A 12,550-nucleotide genomic window follows, 5' to 3' on the forward strand; every position below is an offset into this window, starting at 1 on the left:
TACTCACGTCAAGTTTCCCTGTAGCTCTAGAGCATGACAGGTGGAGCTCCCACACATGCTATGGAAGCACCGTGTTTCCTTAGAGAAAACTCCTTTTCTTTCCAGAGGGCTGCCTACAGAGAATAGAGGCCAGTCGAAAAAGTGTTATTTAGGGATCTTCAGGCTAGCATGGATAGAGATTTAAAATGGGAAAGCAAGGCTTGTGCCATCAGGTCTTCTATTCCGCTGAACATGCAGCCGAAACCCTTCTGATTTCTAACAAGTCAAAAGAGACTCTAGCTACACCCTTGTCCCTTGCTGAATCAACTTTCCTTCACGGGGTGTTCTGCATGTATCGAACGCTCTCATCCTTGGAAAGTTCTATGTATGCTATCAGCCCTAAGCCTATTTTAAAGCCCTGCAGTGTACCAGGAAAAACTGTGCTTTGGTTGCAGTAGGAATGCAAGCCTCCTTTCTCCTGTAGGTATGGGGTCCTTGGGTAAGAGTTCCTAGAGGACGGCGAAGCAGATTGTGTTTCTTAGTGTAGCTCCAATGAGGGCAATGAGGCAGACTTCCATGGCATGTAGGACGTGCGAGAAGAGAATCCCTGGAGCTGTTGAAGAGCTGAGTCCACCTAGCTTCCTAAGGAAGGGTGCAGCGAGTTGCCCTACACTCTGAATACGTAGAGTTACTGGGAAAGGCTTTTAGGTCTGGATGTTTCCTGGAAGGGCAAAGGAGACTGCTGGTACTCACTGTATTTGCAAGAAAAAGGGTGCCTACACGAGGGTGCCTGGTGTCAGGAAAAGTGAAGAAACCTTAAAGTAGAGCAGAACTGCGAATACGACCTAATGGAACCTGCTAAGCGCTTTCGCTTCAGCAGGGCTTTTCAGGCCTTAGCTTGAGGCAAGTACTCACGGCAAGTTTCCCTGTAGCTCTAGAGCATGACAGGAGGAGCTCCCCCAAACGCTATGGAAGCACCGTGTTTCCTTAGAGAAAACGCCTTTGCTTTCCAGAGGGCTCCCTACAGTGACTAGACGCCAGTCAAAAACAGTGTTATTTAGGTATCTTCTGTGCAGCGTGGATAGAGCTTTTCAACTGGGAAAGCAAGGTTTGTGCCATCAGGTATTCTTTTCCGGTGAACATGCAGCCTAACACCTTCTGATTTCTCACAAGTCAAAAGAGACTCTAGCTACGCCAAGGTCCTTTGCTGAATCAACTTTTCTTCACAGGGTGTTCTGCATGTATCAAACTCCCTCATCCTTGGAACGTTCTATGTATGCTATCGGGCCTAAGCCTATTCTAAAATCCTGCAGTGTAGCAGGAAAAACTGTGCTTTGGTTCCAGTAGGAATGCAAGCCTCCTTTCTCCTGTAGGTATGGGGTCCTTGGGTAAGAGTTCCTAGAGGAAGGCGAAGCAGATTGTGTTTCTTAGTGTAGCTCCAATGAGGGCAATGAGGCAGACTTCCATAGCATGTAGGACGTGAGAGAACACAATTCCTGGAGCTGTGGGAGCGCTGCGGACATCTAGCTTTCCCAAGGAAGAGTGCAGTGTGTTGCCCTACCCTCTGAATACATAGACTGACTGGGAAAGGCTACTAGGCCTGGATGTTTCTTAGAAGGGCAGAGGAGCCTGCTGGTACTCACTGTATTTGGAGGCAAAAGGGTGCCTACACAGGGTGCTACGTGTCTAGAAAAGTGAAGAAACGTTAAAGTAAAGCAGAACTGCGAATACGACCGAATGGAAACTGCTAAGCGCTTTCGTTTCAGCAGGGCTTTACAGGCCTTAGCTTGAGGCAAGTACTCACGTCAAGTTTCCCTGTAGCTCTAGAGCATGACAGGAGGAGCTCCCACACATGCTATGGCAGCACCGTGTTTCCTTAGAGAAAACTCCTTTTCTTTCCAAGGGCTGCCTACAGAGAATAGAGGCCAGTCGAAAAAGTGTTATTTAGGGATCTTCAGGCTAGCATGGATAGACATTTAAAATGGGAAAGCAAGACTTGTGCCATCAGGTCTTCTATTCCGCTGAACATGCAGCCGAAACCCTTCTGATTTCTAACAAGTCAAAAGAGACTCTAGCTACACCCTTGTCCCTTGCTGAATCAACTTTCCTTCACGGGGTGTTCTGCATGTATCGAACGCCCTCATCCTTGGAAAGTTCTATGTATACTATCAGGCCTAAGCCTATTTTAAAGCCCTGCAGTGTACCAGGAAAAACTGTGCTTTGGTTGCAGTAGGAATGCAAGCCTCCTTTCTCCTGTAGGTATGGGGTCCTTGGGTAAGAGTTCCTAGAGGACGGCGAAGCAGATTGTGTTTCTTAGTGTAGCTCCAATGAGGGCAATGAGGCAGACTTCCATGGCATGTAGGACGTGCGAGAACAGAATCCCTGGAGCTGTTGAAGAGCTGAGTCCACCTAGCTTCCTAAGGAAGGGTGCAGCGAGTTGCCCTACACTCTGAATACGTAGAGTTACTGGGAAAGGCTTTTATGTCTGGATGTTTCCTGGAAGGGCAAAGGAGACTGCTGGTACTCACTGTATTTGCAAAAAAAAGGGTGCCTACACGAGGGTGCCTGGTGTCAGGAAAAGTGAAGAAACCTTAAAGTAGAGCAGAACTGCGAATACGACCTAATGGAACCTGCTAAGCGCTTTCGCTTCAGCAGGGCTTTTCAGGCCTTAGCTTGAGGCAAGTACTCACGTCAAGTTTCCCTGTAGCTCTAGAGCATGACAGGAGGAGCTCCCCCACATGCTATGGAAGCACCGTGTTTCCTTAGAGAAAACTCCTTTTCTTTCCAGAGGGCTGCCTACAGAGAATAGAGGCCAGTCGAAAAAGTGTTATTTAGGGATCTTCAGGCTAGCATGGATAGAGATTTAAAATGGGAAAGCAAGGCTTGTGCCATCAGGTCTTCTATTCCGCTGAACATGCAGCCGAAACCCTTCTGATTTCTAACAAGTCAAACGAGACTCTAGCTACACCCTTGTCCCTTGCTGAATCAACTTTCCTTCACGGGGTGTTCTGCATGTATCGAACGCCCTCATCCTTGGAAAGTTCTATGTATGCTATCAGGCCTAAGCCTATTTTAAAGCGCTGCAGTGTACCAGGAAAAACTGTGCTTTGGTTGCAGTAGGAATGCAAGCCTCCTTTCTCCTGTAGGTATGGGGTCCTTGGGTAAGAGTTCCTAGAGGACGGCGAAGCAGATTGTGTTTCTTAGTGTAGCTCCAATGAGGGCAATGAGGCAGACTTCCATGGCATGTAGGACGTGCGAGAAGAGAATCCCTGGAGCTGTTGAAGAGCTGAGTCCACCTAGCTTCCTAAGGAAGGGTGCAGCGAGTTGCCCTACACTCTGAATACGTAGAGTTACTGGGAAAGGCTTTTATGTCTGGATGTTTCCTGGAAGGGCAAAGGAGACTGCTGGTACTCACTGTATTTGCAAGAAAAAGGGTGCCTACACGAGGGTGCCTGGTGTCAGGAAAAGTGAAGAAACCTTAAAGTAGAGCAGAACTGCAAATACGACCTAATGGAACCTGCTAAGCGCTTTCGCTTCAGCAGGGCTTTTCAGGCCTTAGCTTGAGGCAAGTACTCACGGCAAGTTTCCCTGTAGCTCTAGAGCATGACAGGAGGAGCTCCCCCACACGCTATGGAAGCACCGTGTTTCCTTAGAGAAAACGCCTTTGCTTTCCAGAGGGCTCCCTACAGTGACTAGACGCCAGTCAAAAACAGTGTTATTTAGGTATCTTCTGTGCAGCGTGGATAGAGCTTTTCAACTGGGAAAGCAAGGTTTGTGCCATCAGGTATTCTTTTCCGGTGAACATGCAGCCTAACACCTTCTGATTTCTCACAAGTCAAAAGAGACTCTAGCTACGCCAAGGTCCTTTGCTGAATCAACTTTTCTTCACAGGGTGTTCTGCATGTATCAAACTCCCTCATCCTTGGAAAGTTCTATGTATGCTATCGGGCCTAAGCCTATTCTAAAATCCTGCAGTGTAGCAGGAAAAACTGTGCTTTGGTTCCAGTAGGAATGCAAGCCTCCTTTCTCCTGTAGGTATGGGGTCCTTGGGTAAGAGTTCCTAGAGGAAGGCGAAGCAGATTGTGTTTCTTAGTGTAGCTCCAATGAGGGCAATGAGGCAGTCTTCCATAGCATGTAGGACGTGAGAGAACACAATTCCTGGAGCTGTGGGAGCGCTGCGGACATCTAGCTTTCCCAAGGAAGAGTGCAGTGTGTTGCCCTACCCTCTGAATACATAGACTGACTGGGAAAGGCTACTAGGCCTGGATGTTTCTTAGAAGGGCAGAGGAGCCTGCTGGTACTCACTGTATTTGGAGGCAAAAGGGTGCCTACACAGTGTGCTACGTGTCTAGAAAAGTGAAGAAACGTTAAAGTAAAGCAGAACTGCGAATACGACCGAATGGAAACTGCTAAGCGCTTTCGTTTCAGCAGGGCTTTACAGGCCTTAGCTTGAGGCAAGTACTCACGTCAAGTTTCCCTGTAGCTCTAGAGCATGACAGGTGGAGCTCCCACACATGCTATGGAAGCACCGTGTTTCCTTAGAGAAAACTCCTTTTCTTTCCAGAGGGCTGCCTACAGAGAATAGAGGCCAGTCGAAAAAGTGTTACTTAGGGATCTTCAGGCTAGCATGGATAGAGATTTAAAATGGGAAAGCAAGGCTTGTGCCATCAGGTCTTCTATTCCGCTGAACATGCAGCCGAAACCCTTCTGATTTCTAACAAGTCAAACGAGACTCTAGCTACACCCTTGTCCCTTGCTGAATCAACTTTCCTTCACGGGGTGTTCTGCATGTATCGAACGCCCTCATCCTTGGAAAGTTCTATGTATGCTATCAGGCCTAAGCCTATTTTAAAGCCCTGCAGTGTACCAGGAAAAACTGTGCTTTGGTTGCAGTAGGAATGCAAGCCTCCTTTCTCCTGTAGGTATGGGGTCCTTGGGTAAGAGTTCCTAGAGGACGGCGAAGCAGATTGTGTTTCTTAGTGTAGCTCCAATGAGGGCAATGAGGCAGACTTCCATGGCATGTAGGACGTGCGAGAAGAGAATCCCTGGAGCTGTTGAAGAGCTGAGTCCACCTAGCTTCCTAAGGAAGGGTGCAGCGAGTTGCCCTACACTCTGAATACGTAGAGTTACTGGGAAAGGCTTTTAGGTCTGGATGTTTCCTGGAAGGGCAAAGGAGACTGCTGGTACTCACTGTATTTGCAAGAAAAAGGGTGCCTACACGAGGGTGCCTGGTGTCAGGAAAAGTGAAGAAACCTTAAAGTAGAGCAGAACTGCGAATACGACCTAATGGAACCTGCTAAGCGCTTTCGCTTCAGCAGGGCTTTTCAGGCCTTAGCTTGAGGCAAGTACTCACGGCAAGTTTCCCTGTAGCTCTAGAGCATGACAGGAGGAGCTCCCCCACACGCTATGGAAGCACCGTGTTTCCTTAGAGAAAACGCCTTTGCTTTCCAGAGGGCTCCCTACAGTGACTAGACGCCAGTCAAAAACAGTGTTATTTAGGTATCTTCTGTGCAGCGTGGATCGAGCTTTTCACCTGGGAAAGCAAGGTTTGTGCCATCAGGTATTCTTTTCCGGTGAACATGCAGCCTAACACCTTCTGATTTCTCACAAGTCAAAAGAGACTCTAGCTACGCCAAGGTCCTTTGCTGAATCAACTTTTCTTCACAGGGTGTTCTGCATGTATCAAACTCCCTCATCCTTGGAAAGTTCTATGTATGCTATCGGGCCTAAGCCTATTCTAAAATCCTGCAGTGTAGCAGGAAAAACTGTGCTTTGGTTCCAGTAGGAATGCAAGCCTCCTTTCTCCTGTAGGTATGGGGTCCTTGGGTAAGAGTTCCTAGAGGAAGGCGAAGCAGATTGTGTTTCTTAGTGTAGCTCCAATGAGGGCAATGAGGCAGACTTCCATAGCATGTAGGACGTGAGAGAACACAATTCCTGGAGCTGTGGGCGCGCTGCGGACATCTAGCTTTCCCAAGGAAGAGTGCAGTGTGTTGCCCTACCCTCTGAATACATAGACTGCCTGGGAAAGGCTACTAGGCCTGGATGTTTCTTAGAAGGGCAGAGGAGCCTGCTGGTACTCACTGTATTTGTAGGCAAAAGGGTGCCTACACAGGGTGCTACGTGTCTAGAAAAGTGAAGAAACGTTAAAGTAAAGCAGAACTGCGAATACGACCGAATGGAAACTGCTAAGCGCTTTCGTTTCAGCAGGGCTTTACAGGCCTTAGCTTGAGGCAAGTACTCACGTCAAGTTTCCCTGTAGCTCTAGAGCATGACAGGTGGAGCTCCCACACATGCTATGGAAGCACCGTGTTTCCTTAGAGAAAACTCCTTTTCTTTCCAGAGGGCTGCCTACAGAGAATAGAGGCCAGTCGAAAAAGTGTTATTTAGGGATCTTCAGGCTAGCATGGATAGAGATTTAAAATGGGAAAGCAAGGCTTGTGCCATCAGGTCTTCTATTCCGCTGAACATGCAGCCGAAACCCTTCTGATTTCTAACAAGTCAAAAGAGACTCTAGCTACACCCTTGTCCCTTGCTGAATCAACTTTCCTTCACGGGGTGTTCTGCATGTATCGAACGCTCTCATCCTTGGAAAGTTCTATGTATGCTATCAGCCCTAAGCCTATTTTAAAGCCCTGCAGTGTACCAGGAAAAACTGTGCTTTGGTTGCAGTAGGAATGCAAGCCTCCTTTCTCCTGTAGGTATGGGGTCCTTGGGTAAGAGTTCCTAGAGGACGGCGAAGCAGATTGTGTTTCTTAGTGTAGCTCCAATGAGGGCAATGAGGCAGACTTCCATGGCATGTAGGACGTGCGAGAAGAGAATCCCTGGAGCTGTTGAAGAGCTGAGTCCACCTAGCTTCCTAAGGAAGGGTGCAGCGAGTTGCCCTACACTCTGAATACGTAGAGTTACTGGGAAAGGCTTTTAGGTCTGGATGTTTCCTGGAAGGGCAAAGGAGACTGCTGGTACTCACTGTATTTGCAAGAAAAAGGGTGCCTACACGAGGGTGCCTGGTGTCAGGAAAAGTGAAGAAACCTTAAAGTAGAGCAGAACTGCGAATACGACCTAATGGAACCTGCTAAGCGCTTTCGCTTCAGCAGGGCTTTTCAGGCCTTAGCTTGAGGCAAGTACTCACGGCAAGTTTCCCTGTAGCTCTAGAGCATGACAGGAGGAGCTCCCCCACACGCTATGGAAGCACCGTGTTTCCTTAGAGAAAACGCCTTTGCTTTCCAGAGGGCTCCCTACAGTGACTAGACGCCAGTCAAAAACAGTGTTATTTAGGTATCTTCTGTGCAGCGTGGATAGAGCTTTTCAACTGGGAAAGCAAGGTTTGTGCCATCAGGTATTCTTTTCCGGTGAACATGCAGCCTAACACCTTCTGATTTCTCACAAGTCAAAAGAGACTCTAGCTACGCCAAGGTCCTTTGCTGAATCAACTTTTCTTCACAGGGTGTTCTGCATGTATCAAACTCCCTCATCCTTGGAACGTTCTATGTATGCTATCGGGCCTAAGCCTATTCTAAAATCCTGCAGTGTAGCAGGAAAAACTGTGCTTTGGTTCCAGTAGGAATGCAAGCCTCCTTTCTCCTGTAGGTATGGGGTCCTTGGGTAAGAGTTCCTAGAGGAAGGCGAAGCAGATTGTGTTTCTTAGTGTAGCTCCAATGAGGGCAATGAGGCAGACTTCCATAGCATGTAGGACGTGAGAGAACACAATTCCTGGAGCTGTGGGAGCGCTGCGGACATCTAGCTTTCCCAAGGAAGAGTGCAGTGTGTTGCCCTACCCTCTGAATACATAGACTGACTGGGAAAGGCTACTAGGCCTGGATGTTTCTTAGAAGGGCAGAGGAGCCTGCTGGTACTCACTGTATTTGGAGGCAAAAGGGTGCCTACACAGGGTGCTACGTGTCTAGAAAAGTGAAGAAACGTTAAAGTAAAGCAGAACTGCGAATACGACCGAATGGAAACTGCTAAGCGCTTTCGTTTCAGCAGGGCTTTACAGGCCTTAGCTTGAGGCAAGTACTCACGTCAAGTTTCCCTGTAGCTCTAGAGCATGACAGGAGGAGCTCCCACACATGCTATGGCAGCACCGTGTTTCCTTAGAGAAAACTCCTTTTCTTTCCAAGGGCTGCCTACAGAGAATAGAGGCCAGTCGAAAAAGTGTTATTTAGGGATCTTCAGGCTAGCATGGATAGACATTTAAAATGGGAAAGCAAGACTTGTGCCATCAGGTCTTCTATTCCGCTGAACATGCAGCCGAAACCCTTCTGATTTCTAACAAGTCAAAAGAGACTCTAGCTACACCCTTGTCCCTTGCTGAATCAACTTTCCTTCACGGGGTGTTCTGCATGTATCGAACGCCCTCATCCTTGGAAAGTTCTATGTATACTATCAGGCCTAAGCCTATTTTAAAGCCCTGCAGTGTACCAGGAAAAACTGTGCTTTGGTTGCAGTAGGAATGCAAGCCTCCTTTCTCCTGTAGGTATGGGGTCCTTGGGTAAGAGTTCCTAGAGGACGGCGAAGCAGATTGTGTTTCTTAGTGTAGCTCCAATGAGGGCAATGAGGCAGACTTCCATGGCATGTAGGACGTGCGAGAACAGAATCCCTGGAGCTGTTGAAGAGCTGAGTCCACCTAGCTTCCTAAGGAAGGGTGCAGCGAGTTGCCCTACACTCTGAATACGTAGAGTTACTGGGAAAGGCTTTTATGTCTGGATGTTTCCTGGAAGGGCAAAGGAGACTGCTGGTACTCACTGTATTTGCAAAAAAAAGGGTGCCTACACGAGGGTGCCTGGTGTCAGGAAAAGTGAAGAAACCTTAAAGTAGAGCAGAACTGCGAATACGACCTAATGGAACCTGCTAAGCGCTTTCGCTTCAGCAGGGCTTTTCAGGCCTTAGCTTGAGGCAAGTACTCACGTCAAGTTTCCCTGTAGCTCTAGAGCATGACAGGAGGAGCTCCCCCACATGCTATGGAAGCACCGTGTTTCCTTAGAGAAAACTCCTTTTCTTTCCAGAGGGCTGCCTACAGAGAATAGAGGCCAGTCGAAAAAGTGTTATTTAGGGATCTTCAGGCTAGCATGGATAGAGATTTAAAATGGGAAAGCAAGGCTTGTGCCATCAGGTCTTCTATTCCGCTGAACATGCAGCCGAAACCCTTCTGATTTCTAACAAGTCAAACGAGACTCTAGCTACACCCTTGTCCCTTGCTGAATCAACTTTCCTTCACGGGGTGTTCTGCATGTATCGAACGCCCTCATCCTTGGAAAGTTCTATGTATGCTATCAGGCCTAAGCCTATTTTAAAGCGCTGCAGTGTACCAGGAAAAACTGTGCTTTGGTTGCAGTAGGAATGCAAGCCTCCTTTCTCCTGTAGGTATGGGGTCCTTGGGTAAGAGTTCCTAGAGGACGGCGAAGCAGATTGTGTTTCTTAGTGTAGCTCCAATGAGGGCAATGAGGCAGACTTCCATGGCATGTAGGACGTGCGAGAAGAGAATCCCTGGAGCTGTTGAAGAGCTGAGTCCACCTAGCTTCCTAAGGAAGGGTGCAGCGAGTTGCCCTACACTCTGAATACGTAGAGTTACTGGGAAAGGCTTTTATGTCTGGATGTTTCCTGGAAGGGCAAAGGAGACTGCTGGTACTCACTGTATTTGCAAGAAAAAGGGTGCCTACACGAGGGTGCCTGGTGTCAGGAAAAGTGAAGAAACCTTAAAGTAGAGCAGAACTGCAAATACGACCTAATGGAACCTGCTAAGCGCTTTCGCTTCAGCAGGGCTTTTCAGGCCTTAGCTTGAGGCAAGTACTCACGGCAAGTTTCCCTGTAGCTCTAGAGCATGACAGGAGGAGCTCCCCCACACGCTATGGAAGCACCGTGTTTCCTTAGAGAAAACGCCTTTGCTTTCCAGAGGGCTCCCTACAGTGACTAGACGCCAGTCAAAAACAGTGTTATTTAGGTATCTTCTGTGCAGCGTGGATAGAGCTTTTCAACTGGGAAAGCAAGGTTTGTGCCATCAGGTATTCTTTTCCGGTGAACATGCAGCCTAACACCTTCTGATTTCTCACAAGTCAAAAGAGACTCTAGCTACGCCAAGGTCCTTTGCTGAATCAACTTTTCTTCACAGGGTGTTCTGCATGTATCAAACTCCCTCATCCTTGGAAAGTTCTATGTATGCTATCGGGCCTAAGCCTATTCTAAAATCCTGCAGTGTAGCAGGAAAAACTGTGCTTTGGTTCCAGTAGGAATGCAAGCCTCCTTTCTCCTGTAGGTATGGGGTCCTTGGGTAAGAGTTCCTAGAGGAAGGCGAAGCAGATTGTGTTTCTTAGTGTAGCTCCAATGAGGGCAATGAGGCAGTCTTCCATAGCATGTAGGACGTGAGAGAACACAATTCCTGGAGCTGTGGGAGCGCTGCGGACATCTAGCTTTCCCAAGGAAGAGTGCAGTGTGTTGCCCTACCCTCTGAATACATAGACTGACTGGGAAAGGCTACTAGGCCTGGATGTTTCTTAGAAGGGCAGAGGAGCCTGCTGGTACTCACTGTATTTGGAGGCAAAAGGGTGCCTACACAGTGTGCTACGTGTCTAGAAAAGTGAAGAAACGTTAAAGTAAAGCAGAACTGCGAATACGACCGAATGGAAACTGCTAAGCGCTTTCGTTTCAGCAGGGCTTTACAGGCCTTAGCTTGAGGCAAGTACTCACGTCAAGTTTCCCTGTAGCTCTAGAGCATGACAGGTGGAGCTCCCACACATGCTATGGAAGCACCGTGTTTCCTTAGAGAAAACTCCTTTTCTTTCCAGAGGGCTGCCTACAGAGAATAGAGGCCAGTCGAAAAAGTGTTATTTAGGGATCTTCAGGCTAGCATGGATAGAGATTTAAAATGGGAAAGCAAGGCTTGTGCCATCAGGTCTTCTATTCCGCTGAACATGCAGCCGAAACCCTTCTGATTTCTAACAAGTCAAACGAGACTCTAGCTACACCCTTGTCCCTTGCTGAATCAACTTTCCTTCACGGGGTGTTCTGCATGTATCGAACGCCCTCATCCTTGGAAAGTTCTATGTATGCTATCAGGCCTAAGCCTATTTTAAAGCCCTGCAGTGTACCAGGAAAAACTGTGCTTTGGTTGCAGTAGGAATGCAAGCCTCCTTTCTCCTGTAGGTATGGGGTCCTTGGGTAAGAGTTCCTAGAGGACGGCGAAGCAGATTGTGTTTCTTAGTGTAGCTCCAATGAGGGCAATGAGGCAGACTTCCATAGCATGTAGGACGTGAGAGAACACAATTCCTGGAGCTGTGGGAGTGCTGCGGACATCTAGCTTTCCCAAGGAAGAGTGCAGTGTGTTGCCCTACCCTCTGAATACATAGACTGACTGGGAAAGGCTACTAGGCCTGGATGTTTCTTAGAAGGGCAGAGGAGCCTGCTGCTACTCACTGTATTTGTAGGCAAAAGGGTGCCTACACAGGGTGCTACGTGTCTAGGAAAGTGAAGAAACGTTAAAGTAAAGCAGAACTGCGAATACGACCGAATGGAAACTGCTAAGCGCTTTCGTTTCAGCAGGGCTTTACAGGCCTTAGCTTGAGGCAAGTACTCACGTCAAGTTTCCCTGTAGCTCTAGAGCATGACAGGAGGAGCTCCCACACATGCTATGGAAGCACCGTGTTTCCTTAGAGAAAACTCCTTTTCTTTCCAGAGGGCTGCCTACAGAGAATAGAGGCCAGTCGAAAAAGTGTTACTTAGGGATCTTCAGGCTAGCATGGATAGAGATTTAAAATGGGAAAGCAAGGCTTGTGCCATCAGGTCTTCTATTCCGCTGAACATGCAGCCGAAACCCTTCTGATTTCTAACAAGTCAAACGAGACTCTAGCTACACCCTTGTCCCTTGCTGAATCAACTTTCCTTCACGGGGTGTTCTGCATGTATCGAACGCCCTCATCCTTGGAAAGTTCTATGTATGTTATCAGGCCTAAGCCTATTTTAAAGCCCTGCAGTGTACCAGGAAAAACTGTGCTTTGGTTCTAGTAGGAATGCAAGCCTCCTTTCTCCTGTAGGTATGGGGTCCTTGGGTAAGAGTTCCTAGAAGACGGCGAAGCAGATTGTGTTTCTTAGTGTAGCTCCAATGAGGGCAATGAGGCAGACTTCCATGGCATGTAGGACGTGCGAGAAGAGAATCCCTGGAGCTGTTGAAGAGCTGAGTCCACCTAGCTTCCTAAGGAAGGGTGCAGCGAGTTGCCCTACACTCTGAATACGTAGAGTTACTGGGAAAGGCTTTTAGGTCTGGATGTTTCCTGGAAGGGCAAAGGAGACTGCTGGTACTCACTGTATTTGCAAGAAAAAGGGTGCCTACACGAGGGTGCCTGGTGTCAGGAAAAGTGAAGAAACCTTAAAGTAGAGCAGAACTGCGAATACGACCTAATGGAACCTGCTAAGCGCTTTCGCTTCAGCAGGGCTTTTCAGGCCTTAGCTTGAGGCAAGTACTCACGGCAAGTTTCCCTGTAGCTCTAGAGCATGACAGGAGGAGCTCCCCCACACGCTATGGAAGCACCGTGTTTCCTTAGAGAAAACGCCTTTGCTTTCCAGAGGTCTCCCTACAGTGACT

Source organism: Eschrichtius robustus, chromosome 21 (assembly GCF_028021215.1).
Source record: "Eschrichtius robustus isolate mEscRob2 chromosome 21, mEscRob2.pri, whole genome shotgun sequence".
Lineage (NCBI taxonomy): Eukaryota > Metazoa > Chordata > Mammalia > Artiodactyla > Eschrichtiidae > Eschrichtius > Eschrichtius robustus.